Source organism: Xenopus laevis, chromosome 7L (genome assembly GCF_017654675.1).
Source record: "Xenopus laevis strain J_2021 chromosome 7L, Xenopus_laevis_v10.1, whole genome shotgun sequence".
NCBI classification, from domain to species: Eukaryota; Metazoa; Chordata; class Amphibia; order Anura; family Pipidae; genus Xenopus; species Xenopus laevis.
This window is the reverse complement of record NC_054383.1, coordinates 46,689,687-46,705,819: the sequence shown is the minus strand read 5'-3', so window position 1 is coordinate 46,705,819 and position 16,133 is coordinate 46,689,687.

Below are 16,133 nucleotides of genomic sequence, written 5' to 3'. Positions count from 1 at the left end.
TGGCTTCCCTGTGCCAGCCCGATCCAAATGAATACTTTTGGTGCAGCCTCTCAGCTCTCTGGGCCAACCAGCAGCTCTCTTGCTTCCTTCTCTGTCCACCATGAGGCTCTCTATGACAGGCTCTCTTCTTTTGCCAGTGTCTGTGACTTCCTTTTCCTGCCAGCCTCTCACTAGCTGCTTTGTCACTTCCTGTTGCATTGAAATCACTGACTAGCTGGTTTCTAGGTAACAGCTTACAGCACACAGATACAGGCTCTGTGCTTCTGCCATTACAGGGATAAGGGCAATGCTTTTGCACTAATTCCCTACATTCTCCCTTTGCTTGAATGGGCAATGTCCTCGCTTGCCCTTCCTGAACCTTCTTATTCTCCCTAACCTCTGGGGGAGAATCATAGGGGAAAACTTTCTTACTAACTACCCTGACATGTCCCCTGCCTGAAGGCTTGCGCTTTCCCAGGCCCAGTCTCTCATGTTTATCGGGGTGCCAGAGTGTTCCGAGACCATCCTCGTGCCACAGGACTTCTCTCCAGGAATATCCACTTCACATGGAAAGGATGTCACATATCCATCAAAAGATTCTTCATTCAATCCCCAATCACAAGAGCGGGAAGTATGACCGTACCAACCACAGGTGTAACTCTTCACCTGGCTACGTCTCTTCCGATATCTCTTTTGGGGTAGCTTCTTCACATCACATCCAGATGAGGTCACTTCTGCAGCCGCAACCTCTTCACGTTGCTTATTGCAGTTTGTAGATATATGGCCCTACCGACCACGAAGGAAACACTTGGGTGGTTCTCTGCTAGCACCACTTACTTTAGGAGAGGGAGCCGGTCTAGACATAGTTGGCATCTCATCCCTTCTAGACACTCGAGCCTTGAGCTTTGCAATCTCTTTTTTCAATTCTGTAATCTCTCCTTTAGGGAATCACTGGAAGTATTTTCAGAACTACAATTTTTCTCGACGTAGAACATTAACTTCCTCCCTTCGGATCTCTCGGATTAACTTCTGATAAGTGGGTTCTTTCTTTCCTCTGTAGAAACATCTCAACATCATGGCAGTGGGGTCCATAGACAAAGCTCCTCGAAATAACTGTTTCAGTCTCATGGAATCAACACGATCAGTAGCAATGATCCTTCTGCAAACAAGTAACTTTAACATCTGCTGCAATCTCTTTAAATATTAAGACAGACTCTCTTTGTCTTTTTGCATGCAAGACTGAAACTTGTACAGCATCTCAATTTCATCTTCCACTGGTCCATAGGTATCTTCCAACAGTTCTATTAACTTCTCAGGTCCATCTTGCGGACACACCTTTCTGTGTAGCTTAAAGGGATACTGTCATGGGGAAAAAAATTTTTCAAAATGAATCAGTTAATAGTGCTGCTCCAGCTGAATTCTGCACTGAAATCCATTTCTCAAAAGAGCAAACAGATTTTTTTATATTCAATTTTGAAATCTGACATGGGGCTAGACATTTTGTAAATTTCCCAGCTGCCCCTGGTCATGTGACTTGTGCCTGCACTTTAGGAGAGAAATGCTTTTTGGCAGGCTGCTGTTTTTCCTTCTCAATGTAACTGAATGTGTCTCAGTGGGACATGAGTTTTTACTATTGAGTGCTGTTCTTAGATCTGCCAGGCAGCTGTTATCTTGTGTAAGGGAGCTGCTATCTGGTTACCTTCCCATTGTTCTTTTGTTTGGCTGCTGGGGGGGGAAAAGGGAGGGGGTGATATCACTCCAACTTGCAGTACAGCAATAAAGAGTGATTGAAGTTTATCAGAGCACAAGTCACATGACTTGGGGCAGCTGGGAAATTGACAAAATGTCTAGCCCCATGTCAGATTTCAAAATTGAATATAAAAAAATGTGTTTGCTCTTTTGAGAAATGGATTTCAGTGCAGAATTCTGCTGGAGCAGCACTATTAACTGATTCATTTTGGAAAAAAAAAATTTCCCATGACAGTATCCCTTTAAGGAGGTCCAGTGCAGGCCCTCGCAAACTCTCTTGGATCTTGCAACACAAAGCAGGTCCAGACCCAGGCCAATCAGCAACAGCTGTCAAAGCAGAATATCTCCATATCTCAAAGGTATCTTCACCCGAGGGAGTGGGTTCCACACCTGAAAATATTTTCAGTCTCTTATAATTGCCATTGTATGCCAGATGTCTCAAAATTCTCACCGACTTGTGCCAATACTTCAACAAGCTGGGCTGCGTCAACGATAACACTTAGGGGTGGGTTCCTCCCCGCAGAATTCAAACTCTCACATGATGCAGTGTATTTCAGCTTTGTCTCAGGCATCACTTCAAACAGTCTTTTAGTCACTGGGCGGTGACCAACAGCAGGTAGCGGTGGCACACCAGTGCAAAGGGGATTTGGATCCTCCGATTCAGCTCCAACTTCATCCTCACTGTCACTAAGTTCCTTCTCCTCTGGAACAGATGGCAAGACAATTTGCCAGTAACAGTCCTCTTCTGCTTCAACACCACGTGCACAGGTCTCTCTGTTAATCTCGGCAGGACTATCCACAAGCACATTTAACCAGACACCATCTGGGTCTCGTTGTGAACCTACCACTCTAGGCCGGTAAATAGCTCCATCAGCATCTAGAATCTTGTAAATAACTTCCTCTTTTGTTTTGGGTATCATCAGACCTACTACAGCAGTCTTTTTCGGGTTCAGGCCAAAATTCTTGCACCACTCCAGAACACTCTGAGGACTCTCAGCAGATGACGATTATATGATTATATCATAATATTTTACTTTTCTATAAAAAGAAAACAACCTTCTCAAAAACAAAAAAACTGTAAAAATCTTATAGAAAACGTCTAACATAATTGTCTGGCATAAAAGTTTTCAAGTGGGCACAATTTTGATGGAATCACTGCATTGTGTAAAAAAATTAGGGTTGCTTGTTCTTTTAGCAAAATAAGTCATCATTAGCGAGCAATGAAAAAATTACCACAAATAAACTAAAATGTATACTTATGGTATACTTAGTGGTTAGGGATGGGCAAATTTGACCCGTTTGTTTCATCAAAAATTTGCGGCCGGCGAAATGTCGCAGACGCCCATTAAAGTCTATGGGCGTCAAAATAATTTTGTCGTGTGACGAAAATCTTTTTGACAAGTGTCTCTTTTTTTGACGCATGCCGCCATACAAGTCTATGGGCGTCATTTTTTCGGCGAAACGAGGCGAAAAAATTCGCCCATCAGTATTAGTGGTGAATAAATGAATAAATTAATAAAACAAGTTATAAGTAACAATAATAACTTTTATTACAGATTTGGCATTTTGCTGAAAAATTATATTTGTCCATGCTTAATGGAAGTGATTGAGCCTTGATATCTCTATCAGTCTGGTGAACAGCTTGGCACACAGTTTGACTGTGGAGACGGATCACCAATATACAATGTTGATCTCCCAGGAAATGGTCATCACCCATCCAGGTCAATACAGAACATACCCTGCACAGATATGTAGGTTACGCTTCCAAAAAGAAAATGGAGAGAAACTGTAACAAGCGTACCTGGTAGTCTAGTGGAGGGGGGGCGTCAGGGACGCCCACCGCATCGTTTAGCTGCTTCTTCCGGTAGGCCGCAGGTACCAAATCCCTAGGGCGCGTGTGGTGCAGTCGCGCTGGTGTGATTACGCCAGCGCGCATTGGTGCGAGTTTTAACGCTACATAAGGATCATTAGGGCTGTGGGACCTTGCCCGTGATCGGAATTTGTTCCTGGTGCTTGAGCTTTGAGCTATTTTGCTAATCTTGATTCCTGTTTCCTGTTGTGACCACTGCCTGGCTTTTCGACTATTCTGACATCTGAATCCTGACCCTTGCCTGAATACCGACTACCCATTCTGTTAATTCCTTCTGATTGATCACCCGGTTTGACCTTTGCCTGCCTGACTACGCTTGTACTCTGCCTGCCCAGACTCGTCTCATTCCGTCTCATGCCTTGTACAGCGACCTTCTGCCCAAAGACTTTGTTATCTGGTTGTGCCCCTCTGCTTGCCCAGAACCCCTTGCCTTGCACCTCTCGTTTTAAGACCTGGCGGCATCTGAGTAGCTGAGGGCTCCTCCCAAGGCCAAAGGTGGCTGCTACAGGCAGAAGCACGAGCCGAGACCAGGGTGCTTGGCATTGGTTCTGGGTTTTGGGTGCCAACCATAACAGAAACCCTAATATGGGATTTCCCAAGCCGGAAGGAGATTTAACCATATGGGTTCCAACAAATATAATGCATTTTACCCCAGATAAAAAATAGTACAAGTATGTGATCTCTTATCAAGAAAACTCATATCTAGAACGTCTGGGGGAAGACCATCTCAAATATGTCCATTTTAAGAAAACAATTCTATTTTTACTATAATTTTCATTTTTTTCTGTAATAATAAAACAGTACCAAGTACTCGTTATTAGGCCCTCATGCAATGTCCCTATGTCCTGCATGCTCCAAAAAACAGCACCCTGGGGGGCCCTCTCCAACAACAGTCCTTTAATCTTTCCAGATCCAGCAAATGTGCTCCAAAATCAAAAAATCCAATCAGTAATCCATTCACACATTGGACAACTAGTTAAAGTGGTGGTTCACCTTTAAGTTAACTTTTAGTATGTTATAGAATAGCCAATTCTTAGCAACTTTTCAATTGGTCTTCATTATTTTTATTTTTTAATTATTTGCCTTTGTCTTCTAACTGTTTCCAGTTTTCAAATGGGGGTCACTGACCCCATCTAAAAACAAATTCTCTACAAATGTATTGTTATTGCTACTTTTTATTACTCATATTTTTTTCAGATCCTCTCCAATTCATGTTCCAGTCTTTTATTCAAATCAATGCATGGTTGGTAAGGTATTTTGGACCCTAGCAACGAATGTGCTATTACTTCGAATTGTATGATTTGAATTTGGCCAAATACTGACCTATTTGATCGAAAACGTACCTATTCAGCCAAAAAAACCTTTGACTTAATTTCGGTTGATCTTATTGAATTCAAATTTCGAAGTTTTAAAATTCGACCCTTGATAAGTATGCCCCTTAATGATTATAGACTGTACCTATTACATGTAGGTGCTGCACTAACATACATATTAAAAACTGTAAAAAGTAGTTGTAGAATTTATATATATAACATTAATTTTGGATATTGGTAAGCATACCCCCCCCCACTTTCTATACTGAAACAAAAAATGTTGAATACATTTTTGTTCTGCATGGAGGTGCAGTAAGTAGCGTTCTCTATTGTTTAGCTATAGAAAAAGCATCAGTTTTAGCGTGACAAGCTGTGCATGTTTTATTCTAGTAAACAAACCACCGCAATGTCTTAATTTGCATTAAGAAGTTTATACAATATGGTATTAAAATAAGAATCATGGAAGCCAACAAAATTCCTAGCTGTAGTTGATGTTCATCCTAACACAACCTTTATAGTTCACAATTATTATGCATCCTATAATTTCTTCTTTTTTAAAAAAATTATATTTGACTTAGAAATGTCCTACTCGCATTTAAAGAGATTCCATTTGTCACTGAATTTTATGGCATTTTAAATGAACAATATGGAAGCTTGTATAGCTTGTAAAATGTCATTGAGCTTCAGAATTAATTTGTATAGTTTAAATAAGCATTGGTTTTTTAGTTTCAGTGTCTTTTATGTTCGGTATATTAAGCACAGAGCTAGGCATTTTACTTAGTAGTTCAGTAGTTTGGTATTATTTAATTGGTATATTTATTAAACATCTGACAAAATTTGAAAACAAATTGTACAAAACTATCCCTTAAATGAGAGATAGACAGAGACACTCAGCTGTTAATGCCACTAATGACTTTTTATTAATATATTTTCAACTGAATTAATGTTTACAGTGTCATACTGTAGTCAATAAATCCATTATCTGGAAACTTGTTATTCAGAATGTCCTTTGTCATAGTGTTTAATTAAAACAAAAGAAGCCTTCATACATAACTGTCATTCTGCTTGTTTATGTCTCCATGTTTTATTTTTCAAACATCTTAGCCCGGCTTCAGTCCAGGTTACTAAGGGGCACATTTACTTAGCTCGAGTGAAGGATTAGAATGAATACTTCGAATTTCACAGGTTTTTTTTGACTACTTCGACCATCGAATTGGCTACTTCGACCTTCGACTACGACATCGAATCGAACGATTCTAACTAAAAATCGTTCGCCCATTCGACCATCCGACCATCCGAAAGTCGAAGTACTGTCTCTTTTAAAAAAACTTCGACCACCTTCTTCGCCACCTAAAACCTACCAAGCACCAATGTTAGCCTATGGGGACCTTCCCCATAGGCTTTCTAAGTCCTGGGCTTCTCTGAATAAAGGGTCTTGCTGTAATTTGGATCTCGAAACTTTGGGGCAGATTCACAAAAGATAGTTATTCTTTAACACACAGTTTTGCGCAATAGAAAAACAATGTTTATTTAAGGAACGATTCATCAAAAGTATCAAATAAAGCAGCAGCACTCCGGTATCTTTGAAAAATTGAAAAACTTTACTCAAACGCCTATGGCATTTGAGTAAAGTTTTTCAATTTTTCAAAGATACCGGAGTGCTGCTGCTTTATTTGATACATGTATACTTTGCCCTGGCAGGGGGTACGGCTTGCACCCGGGGCTGCAAGGAGCCTAATCCGCTTTTGAAGCACACTTTAACTACATTTACTGGATTCATCAAAAGTATTTTCGCAAGAACTTATAGACAAATCCCAATTGTTAATTCCAGAATGAATTATTTCCCAGAAGGTGGTATTCTAATCACATTGCGATACTTAATAAAATTAATCCTAATGCATAATTCACATTTTATTAAGCGATAAAATCATAAAATTACTGTGAAATTTAACACCTCTCAGGAGTAGGTGTTACTAAACAACATCAGATGGATTAACAGAGGAAGATGTAGTGAGGAGCTGTAGGTCAGCAATTAAAGGCCTTTATGAGGAGCTGGAGCCTTACCTACAGGCACTAACACATTTTCACAGTGCCTTGGGCAGGTCCAGAATGCACTACATTCTGTGTCATGGAATTATATCAAGTTTCCCAGGAAAATAAATGACTGGAATACTGTAAAAAGAGATTTCTACTCTGTCAGTGGCATCCCATAATGTCTTAGATGCTATAGATCGCACTAATAACGGGTGACAATATCAAATGTCTTAAAATAATGCACAAAATAATGCAGAAACAAAATTAACGAAAAATTGCTTCTTAAATCAGACAAGTGAACTTTTAGTGAATGGACCATTAATTCTAAAAATATAAGAAGTGATGCAATTTTTAAGGCAAGCTATAAATAACACTGACTTTTTTGACCTTTTGTGAATCAGCCCCTTTATGTCTACTAAAAAATCATTTAACCATTAGAAAAACCCAATAGGATTGTTTTGCCTCCAATAATGATAAATTATATCTCAGGATCAAGTACAATATACTGTTTTATTATTACAGAGAAAAGGAAATCATTATTAAAAATTTTAATTATTTGCTTATAATGGAGTTCATGTGAAATGGCTTACCTGCAATTCAGAGCTTTCTGGATAATGGTTTTATAGATAATGAATTCCATACCTGTACAGAGGTTGTTTCAACCCCTAGAGGTGACCTGTATCCCACTACTAATGTTTTCTTAATTTGTTTACCAACTTACCTCTCAGTGCTGCATGTGCTTACAAAAGCTCCCTTTCTGCTGTCATATATTGATGACATGTGATCTTTAAATAGCTATAACGATAGGTAAGGCTTACTTCCCCTTGCCTTTTTTCAAATTTTCAGCTTGAATTTGATGTGCAAATTGCCCAATAGTAGAAAGACAAAAAGGCGACGGCAGCTTGAACTCCTCTGTGCGCTCGGAAGTCAGCTTCGTACCTATAACCTTAAGCACCTAAGCTTTTTTTTCATTGTCTGTAGCTTCATTACGAAGCTAACATCCGGTTTAGTGCACAGAGGAATTCAAGCTACCGTTGCCTTTTGACTTTCTCCTATGATACACTTTGTAAGTCAAATTCAAGCTGAAGATATGAAAAAAATCCAAAGGGAAGTAAGCCTTAACTATTATTATAGCTGTTTTGGGGGGAATTAAACATTTAAAAAATTGGTGGTACTGTTCCTTTAAGGCTTTTTAACAAGGAGAAACTCTGAAGAAGATCATGTAAACTGCCAGTCTACAACCTGGATACATGAACTGTTACGTTTCTATGAAGATATACCGCAATCATGTTTCTGCCCATGGCGTAAACAACATTTTTACAATGTTGGTCAGTATTGGTTTGACACAGGCTTGTTACTCTCCAAATGACACACAGGCTACAATAAAATGCACATGTGGATGTGTTGATCTTGATGCAGGGATATCAGGTGAGTCAATCTTGATGCAGTAATAGAAGGCCAGCGAGTTAGTCTTAGTACAAGAATGGGTAAACTGAGTATTGACAGAGATTTATCAGGCAAGTACTTTTTGCTGCAGGTTGTTGTTTGTTTGTTTTTGGAAAAACAGACAACATTGATGAAAAAATAGCCACTGGTGAAACTGCAGATTTCAATGCAAATCTGTATAAGGCAAAACATAAGGTCAGTTGATATCTTAAATTTCAGTGTATTTTTTTCCTTGAAGAGACCTACATCCACACCAACCTTAAAAACTCTGTAATGATGATCTCATCTCAATTAATGCTTATTAAGCATTGCAACTAGTGATGGATGAATTTGCGCAGTTTCGCTTCGCCGAAAAATTCGCGAATTTCACGGTTTTTTTTTTAAAAAAAAATTTTTGACGCCGGCGAATTTTTGCCGCTAATTTTCGCGGGCGTTTTGCGAATTTATTCGCTGGCGGCGAAACGCGCAAATTCGGCGCAAATTCGCGCCTGGCGAATAAATTCGCCCATCACTAATTGCAACAGTGGCTGCAAAATCAGACATATCATGCTCTGCATGCTGCAGTTAACATATGAATGATATATAAATGCCATCAATATTAATTACGATGAATGACAGGAAGGGCACCACAGAAAAAAAAATCAACCCAATGCCCATAGTACACTATCTAGGTTGGAGTACAACAACAGAAGAAATGCAGGTTTCCCTTCAACATAAAGTAGGGGCATATTTATCAAAGAGTGAATATAGAGATCACCACAATTCTCCAATGTGAAATTCCAGCATTCTCCATTTCTTTCTAAGTGATTTTTAAAAGAGTAATTATAATGGGTGAAAGTTACAACATTGCTCATTTATCCTGGCAAAGCTCTTTTATGTAATGTAATTATTTCTAATATATACAGTATGTAAGAGCAGACTTTCATTGTTATTTTAAATTCAGTTCAGTTATTTTAAATATTTTAACATGAAACATTCAAAATGTTATTGTAAGAAGTTAAGTTATCCTGAATGCTCGGGGTTTTTAGAATAATAGATCTTTCTATAATTTGGATCTCCATACCTTAAGTCTACTATAAAAATAATATAAATATTAATTAAACCCAATAGGCTGGTTTTGCTTCCAATAAGGATACATTATATCTTAATTTGGATAAAGTACAAGGTACTGTTTTATTAATACAAAACTTTTTGATTATTTGGATATAATGTAGTCGATGGGAGCCGGCCCATCCATAATTTGGAGCTTTCTGGATAATGGGCTTCTAGCTTAACACATTTTATACTTGTACAATAAATCCCTCTGACTATAGTTTTAAATATAAGCAAAATGTGAGATTATTGCTCTAAATTAAGTTGTACTTGTTCTCCCTACATTACGATGATTACATTTTTTTAATAAAGTATTTGTTTCAAAGATTAGATGGTTTTCCAATACTGGATTTTACATTGACCTTAGTCTGGGATTATGGAGGTATTTTACTAAGGGGCCCATTTACTAAGGGTTGAAGTGAATTCGAAGTGAATTTTCTAATTCAAAAACTTTGAATTTCGAAGTAATTTTTGGGTACATCAACCATCGAATATGCCAAAATTTGATTTGAATTGGAAAAAACTTTGAATATTCAACCATTTGAAAATCGAAATAATTGCTATGTTAGCCTATGGGGACCTCCTAGAACCTATAGCCAGTTTTTAGTCAAAGTTTTTCTTTTTAGAAAATTGTTCGATTGATCGATTAAAACTTTTGAATTGTTCGATTCGAATGATTTGAATTTGATCGAAAACTTTTTTACAATTCTTATTTACAATTTTTACAATTCTATGGTTGAATTTCGAAGTTTTACCACTTCGAAATTCGACCCTTATTAAATGTGCCCCTTAAACTCAAGTTTTTTATTAAAACAAAGTCGACCAACTTCCATCCATGAATTGAATTCATGTATCAATAAATCTCCTTGAAAAAGTAGGAGCAAAAAACTGTTGAAAAATCAAGTGTCAATTTGAATTGTACAACTGATGCTGCAAATGCTCGACTTTATCTAATGGTCTCTGAGAAAACTTGACTTTATCGAATTATCATATGAAAAGCCAGACTTTATTGGATTATCCAGTGCAAATCATGATGTCAAGAAACAACTTCAGGGACATCGCCAATCGACTTCCACATTACCTCGACAGGTTCTCTAAAAAATGTAGGGTTTTTTTCCACTGGAAAAATATGAGTTTTCCTAGACCAGATACATTTGAGGTTTAATAAATGGGTCCCTATGTGTTACATTTTGATCTTAAATAGGGTAAATGTAACCACTAATGATTTTGAGTCAAATGCCAATATCCAGTATAAGGGTTTATATATTTCTTCATATATGTTATTCGCCCTTATTGTAGTATAATAGTGGATTCAATCATGGCTTTAGTGAAGACGTAATTTAAACTGTAGTTTTAGCTAAGTGGTCTGACATAAGATGCCACTGACAGCTTCTTAGGAATGAACTCAGTGTCTGGTCATTGTGACGAGACTGTGAATTTCTGAATAATTCATCTAAATTTATCCCTTGTACTGCCATATCTTGCATGGATCTTGTAAGTCAGGAAATCTATCACTGCTGCTGTCTTTGTGTGCCATGCCTGTTGCTTTTTAAAGTTAAAAGTAGCAACTCCCAAGAGAATTTTAACAGAATAAATCTGAGAGGCAGATTAGCTGAGTATTGAATTTAAGAATCCAGAGAGGCTCCCAGTAGTTTCACATGTTTTCTTGACTTGACTATGAGGTAAATTTTCCTGACAATCAGAAAAAGGTTTAACTAATCAACTCATATACCAAAATTTACCTATTTTACATGATTTTCAAAAATGTTTGGTAGTTTGTAATAGAAAGAAATATTTACCTGTTTTGCATTTGCCAGAATGTGCACTTTCAGGGATCACCATGCATTTATGCAGCTTTACCCAACATCAAACAGGCAGTGTGTATATAAATTGATTTAAATTTAGTCATTTTGTGGGGTCTCTACATTCTATGTACTTTGATAAACCTATGTAATGTATATAGGACAGGTTGGACAAACTGTTCATGCATTCATATTTAGGATGTTTTATCTTGGTACCTAATGACATGTAAGAGATAAGATTCTGCAAATTGGAAACTTTGAGTTGATTTATGGAAATGTCATTAAAATTGCCAAATTTACTCAAGCTTTGCCATTTGGAAATTTTGCGGTAATGCTATAGCATGTGATAGCATAGTTTCTAGTTTAGACACTCGTTTTTTGTGGTTGTTATCGATGTTTCTTTCCGCAAATCATGCCTTGACTTAATAAGCTAAGTTCTATCTCTGTCTACAGTTGCAATGTTAATTTAACTGTCTTCCAAAACAACCTTAACTTCACTCTTTTCTTTTTTTACATTTTCCACCTGCGCACTTAACCATATCCTCTATATAATCTTAAAGTATACCCTATACCAGCCAAAAATAACCTTCTCCAGCCTTCCAGAGATATCATATCTCATTTTTTCTATGACTACGTTTGTGCTTCATGCTGCAGGTGCTTGCATACTCCAACTTCACTATTCCAGGTAGGTTTGACCTGGCAAAACATACAGCCATGTGCATTCTAGCAACCCACAAGACCACCATGTTAACTTAACTGTCTTCCAAAACAACTCTTTTCATTCTTTACATTTTTCCACCTGCGCAATTAACCATCATCTCATAGTGTACCCCATACCATCTGAAAAGCACATTTGCCAGCCTTCCAAACAGATCATCTATCTTTCATTTTTGGCAAGGGTTCATATTCTCTCATGTGTGTTTTGTATTTCAAAATTAGGTTTCATGTTTAAGTGGCAAAGAACTCACATCTGAAGAAATATATTTGTAACATCCATCATCTACAACAATCCAAATAAACATATACTTACATATTTAAAACCATTTACTGGCCATGTCTAATTTGTTCACTTAGGTTAAGTCTAAATATCATTCTGAATGCATATTTAAACTACCACATGACACATGTTTGTAGTGTCAGATTCTAATTGTTTGGTTTCTAATTTCTAATACTATTCTAGTTTGTCTTTACAAACCCAGGCTGGTTGCTAGGGTCATGTAACGTAACAACTACATAGGTGTTGTTAGGAAAAACAGCAGTATCTATAATGCAGAAAAAAAATAGGGTAAATTATTAAAAAAATAAGCAATGCATTATCACCATGCAATGTTTGTTTTGAAAGCTTCAATAAAATTAAAGGGATACTATCATGGGAAATTTTTTTTTAAAAAAAAATAAATCAGTTAATAGTGCTGCTCCAGCAGAATTCTGCACTGAAATCCATTTCAAACTGATTTTTTTACATTCAATTTTGAAATCTGACATGGGGCTAGACATATTGTCAATTTGCCAGCTGCCCCAAGTCATGTGACTTGTGCTCTGATAAACTTCAATCACTCTTTACTGCAGTACTGCAAGTTGGAGTGATATCACCAACCCTCCCTTCCCCCCCAGCAGCCAAACAAAAGAACAATGGGGATGGTAACCAGACAACGGCTCCCTAACACAAGATAACAGATGCCTGGTAGATCTAAGAATAGCACTTAATAGTAAAAACCCATGTCCCACTAAGACACATTCAGTTACATTGAAAAGGAAAAACAGCAGCCTGCCAGAAAGCATTTCTCTCCTAAAGTGCAGGCACAAGTCACATGACCAGGGGCAGCTGGGGAATTGACAAAATGTCTAGCTCCATGTCAGATTTCAAAATTGAATATAAAAAAATCTGTTTGCTCTTTTGAGAAATGGATTTCAGTGCAGAATTCTGCTGGAGTAGCACTATTAACTGATGCGTTTTGAAAAAAAACATGTTTTCCGATGACAGGGTCCCTTTACATTTTCTCTGTGTAGCCTATGCCATTAGTTGATGTTAATGTCACTGTCAGTGATGGGCAAATTTGTCCTGTTTCACAAAAAATTAGCAAAATTCGTATTTTGACCCCCTCGTCGATTCGTGTCAATGTTGACGCTCATAGCAATTTTGACTCTCGCATTAAAGTCAAAGGCTGTCCAAATAATGTTGACGTGGGACAGTTTTGACGCCGGTGAATTTTCACACCAGTTTCGCAAATGTATTCGCTGGTGTCAAAATGTGGAAATTTGCTGCAGTGTACTCGAAAAGCACCAAAGTCATCAAAGGTTTAACGAATGCAAGAAGAATAGTCAAACAAAAAATGTCAGAAGAGGCCAAAAAAATTTGGAGTGGTCCATATCAGTCTGTTCAGTTCTCTGCATGGGGATCATTGCTATGGGAGAACATTTACCAATCAGCTGTGTCTGGGGCACCTGGTGGCATGGATACAGAAGATCCTTCCACTTATCAAACACCTCATAATTTTTTTTGCCTTAACCTACAACCCAAATGTTTTTTTTAAAGAGTACTTAACCTTAACATTTATTCTGATATAAATATATTATATAATCTATCAATCAAATTAAACTATGTAATATATATATATATATATATATATATATATATATATATATATATATATATATATATATATATATATATATATATATATATACACATACACATAATATATATATATATATATATATATATATATATATATATATATATATATATATATATATATATATATATATATATATATACACATACACATACACATACACATAAATACTGTCTAATTTCTATGTTAAGGGGGGAATGAAAGAGAGAGAGAAAGAGGGAGGGATATTTTTTTAAAGGTAAAGTTACACTAAATCAAAAACTAAGCATAATTATAAGAAATAGCAACAAGATTTTGTGAACATTCTGCCATTTGCTTACGGATTGCTGTCCTTTTTACAGACCAACAACCAAAAAAACAAGCACCACCCACGGGACAAACTTCTTCTAACACTTTAACAATGGATGCTGTTTCAAATGACACTCCTAATCCAACAGAAAAAGAAATTGCCCATCATCCTGATAATAAAAGAGAGGATCATGTTGTCAGGCACCAACCATATTTTCCTAGCTGGCCAACAACACACCCATATAGTGTTTATGGTGCAACAATACCCAAAGTATCTATTTGTAATAACCCAAAAACAACACCAATTCACGATTTTCCACCAGCTACACATCATGATACTTTTTTACACACCTTTTACACCATTATTTCAATGTGTCTCCCTATACAGTATGTGGCCTACACACAGGCCTTTTTTGCAACAATTGATGCCTACAACATCACTGTCCTCTCCAAATGTAACAAATACTTTAAATACTAAAATAGCAAACACTGCATTAGAACAACATTTATAAGATGACTATCCAACTAATACAGAAGTTTTGGGGGAAAAAAAGCATTAAAAGAGCTGTCCGACAACAAGGAAATTACAATTAAGAATTCGGATAAGGGTGGATCGGTGGTGTTGGATAGATTACAATATTTTGCCAAATGCTCTAGACAACTGGACGATTATGAGACATATGAGCCTTTACCCAATGATCCAACTAATGAATATAGAGCCATCTTAGAAACAATATTTGATTTTGGAGTGGGTACAAAAGTATTTACTATAGACCAACATGATGATATAATACCGGGTAACTCTAAGATACCCATTTTCCATGTAAGTCCACAAAGGGATTGAACAGGTTAGAGGGAGACCTATAATCTCTGGAATTGATGGTTTAAATGAGAACCTCTCCCGTACTGTTGATAACATGTTACAACCTATAGTCAAATTATTACCTTCATATGTGAGAGATACAGGCCATTACTTACAGATAGTAGAAGGGATTAAGTGGTCAGACAAGTTTAGCTGGTTGACACTAGACGTTACCTCTTTATATACCAGTATACAACATGAGACGGGGATGAAGGCTATAGAATTTTGGCTACTTTACTCTAACATTTATGACACAGATACACAACAGTTTATCCTGCTCAGAATTGAATATCTCCTAACACATAATTATTTTATGTTTGATGGGGGTTTTTATCTCCAGAGACGAGGCACCGCTATGGGGGCAAAATTTCCCCCCAAATATGCCAACCTAGTGATGGGTTGGTGGGAGCGGTGCAGCGTCTATGGACAGATCAACCCCTTCAGACAGAGCATAAAAACCTATCATCGTTATATAGATGATTTAATTGTAATATAGGAGAGCACAGAACAGGAAGCCACTAGATTTGTAGAGTATTGTAATATTAATAATTATAATTTACATTTCACACATAATTGGCAAAAAAATGAAATTGAGTTCTTGGACATTTTACTGAAGGGTGTTACTCAGGACAAAATTGAATGTGATGTATACATGAAACCCATCATGAGAAACACAATACTGAGGGCTGACAGTTGTCATCCCAAATCGGTCCTGGGGGGCATCCCGGTGGGGCAATTTTTGCGTCTAAGACGTATTTGCACCACATGGGATGCCTTCCAGGACCAAGCCATGGCACTTTGGGATAGACTACTGGAAAGGAAATATGATACAAGGGTTATTAAAGAGGCCTATGAGAGAGCAGTGGCCACTTCTAGACAGGATCTTTTAAGTGGGGCCTATAAGAAAAAACAGAGTGACAGACAGACAGACAAAAGAAAAAATTCACAGAAACACTTTAATGAACAGTCAAAACTATTTATTACCCCTTATAGTAGTCAGGCAAATCAGATTAAGAAAATAATTAAAAAAAGATTGGATGTCCTTAGAATGGATCCATTGTT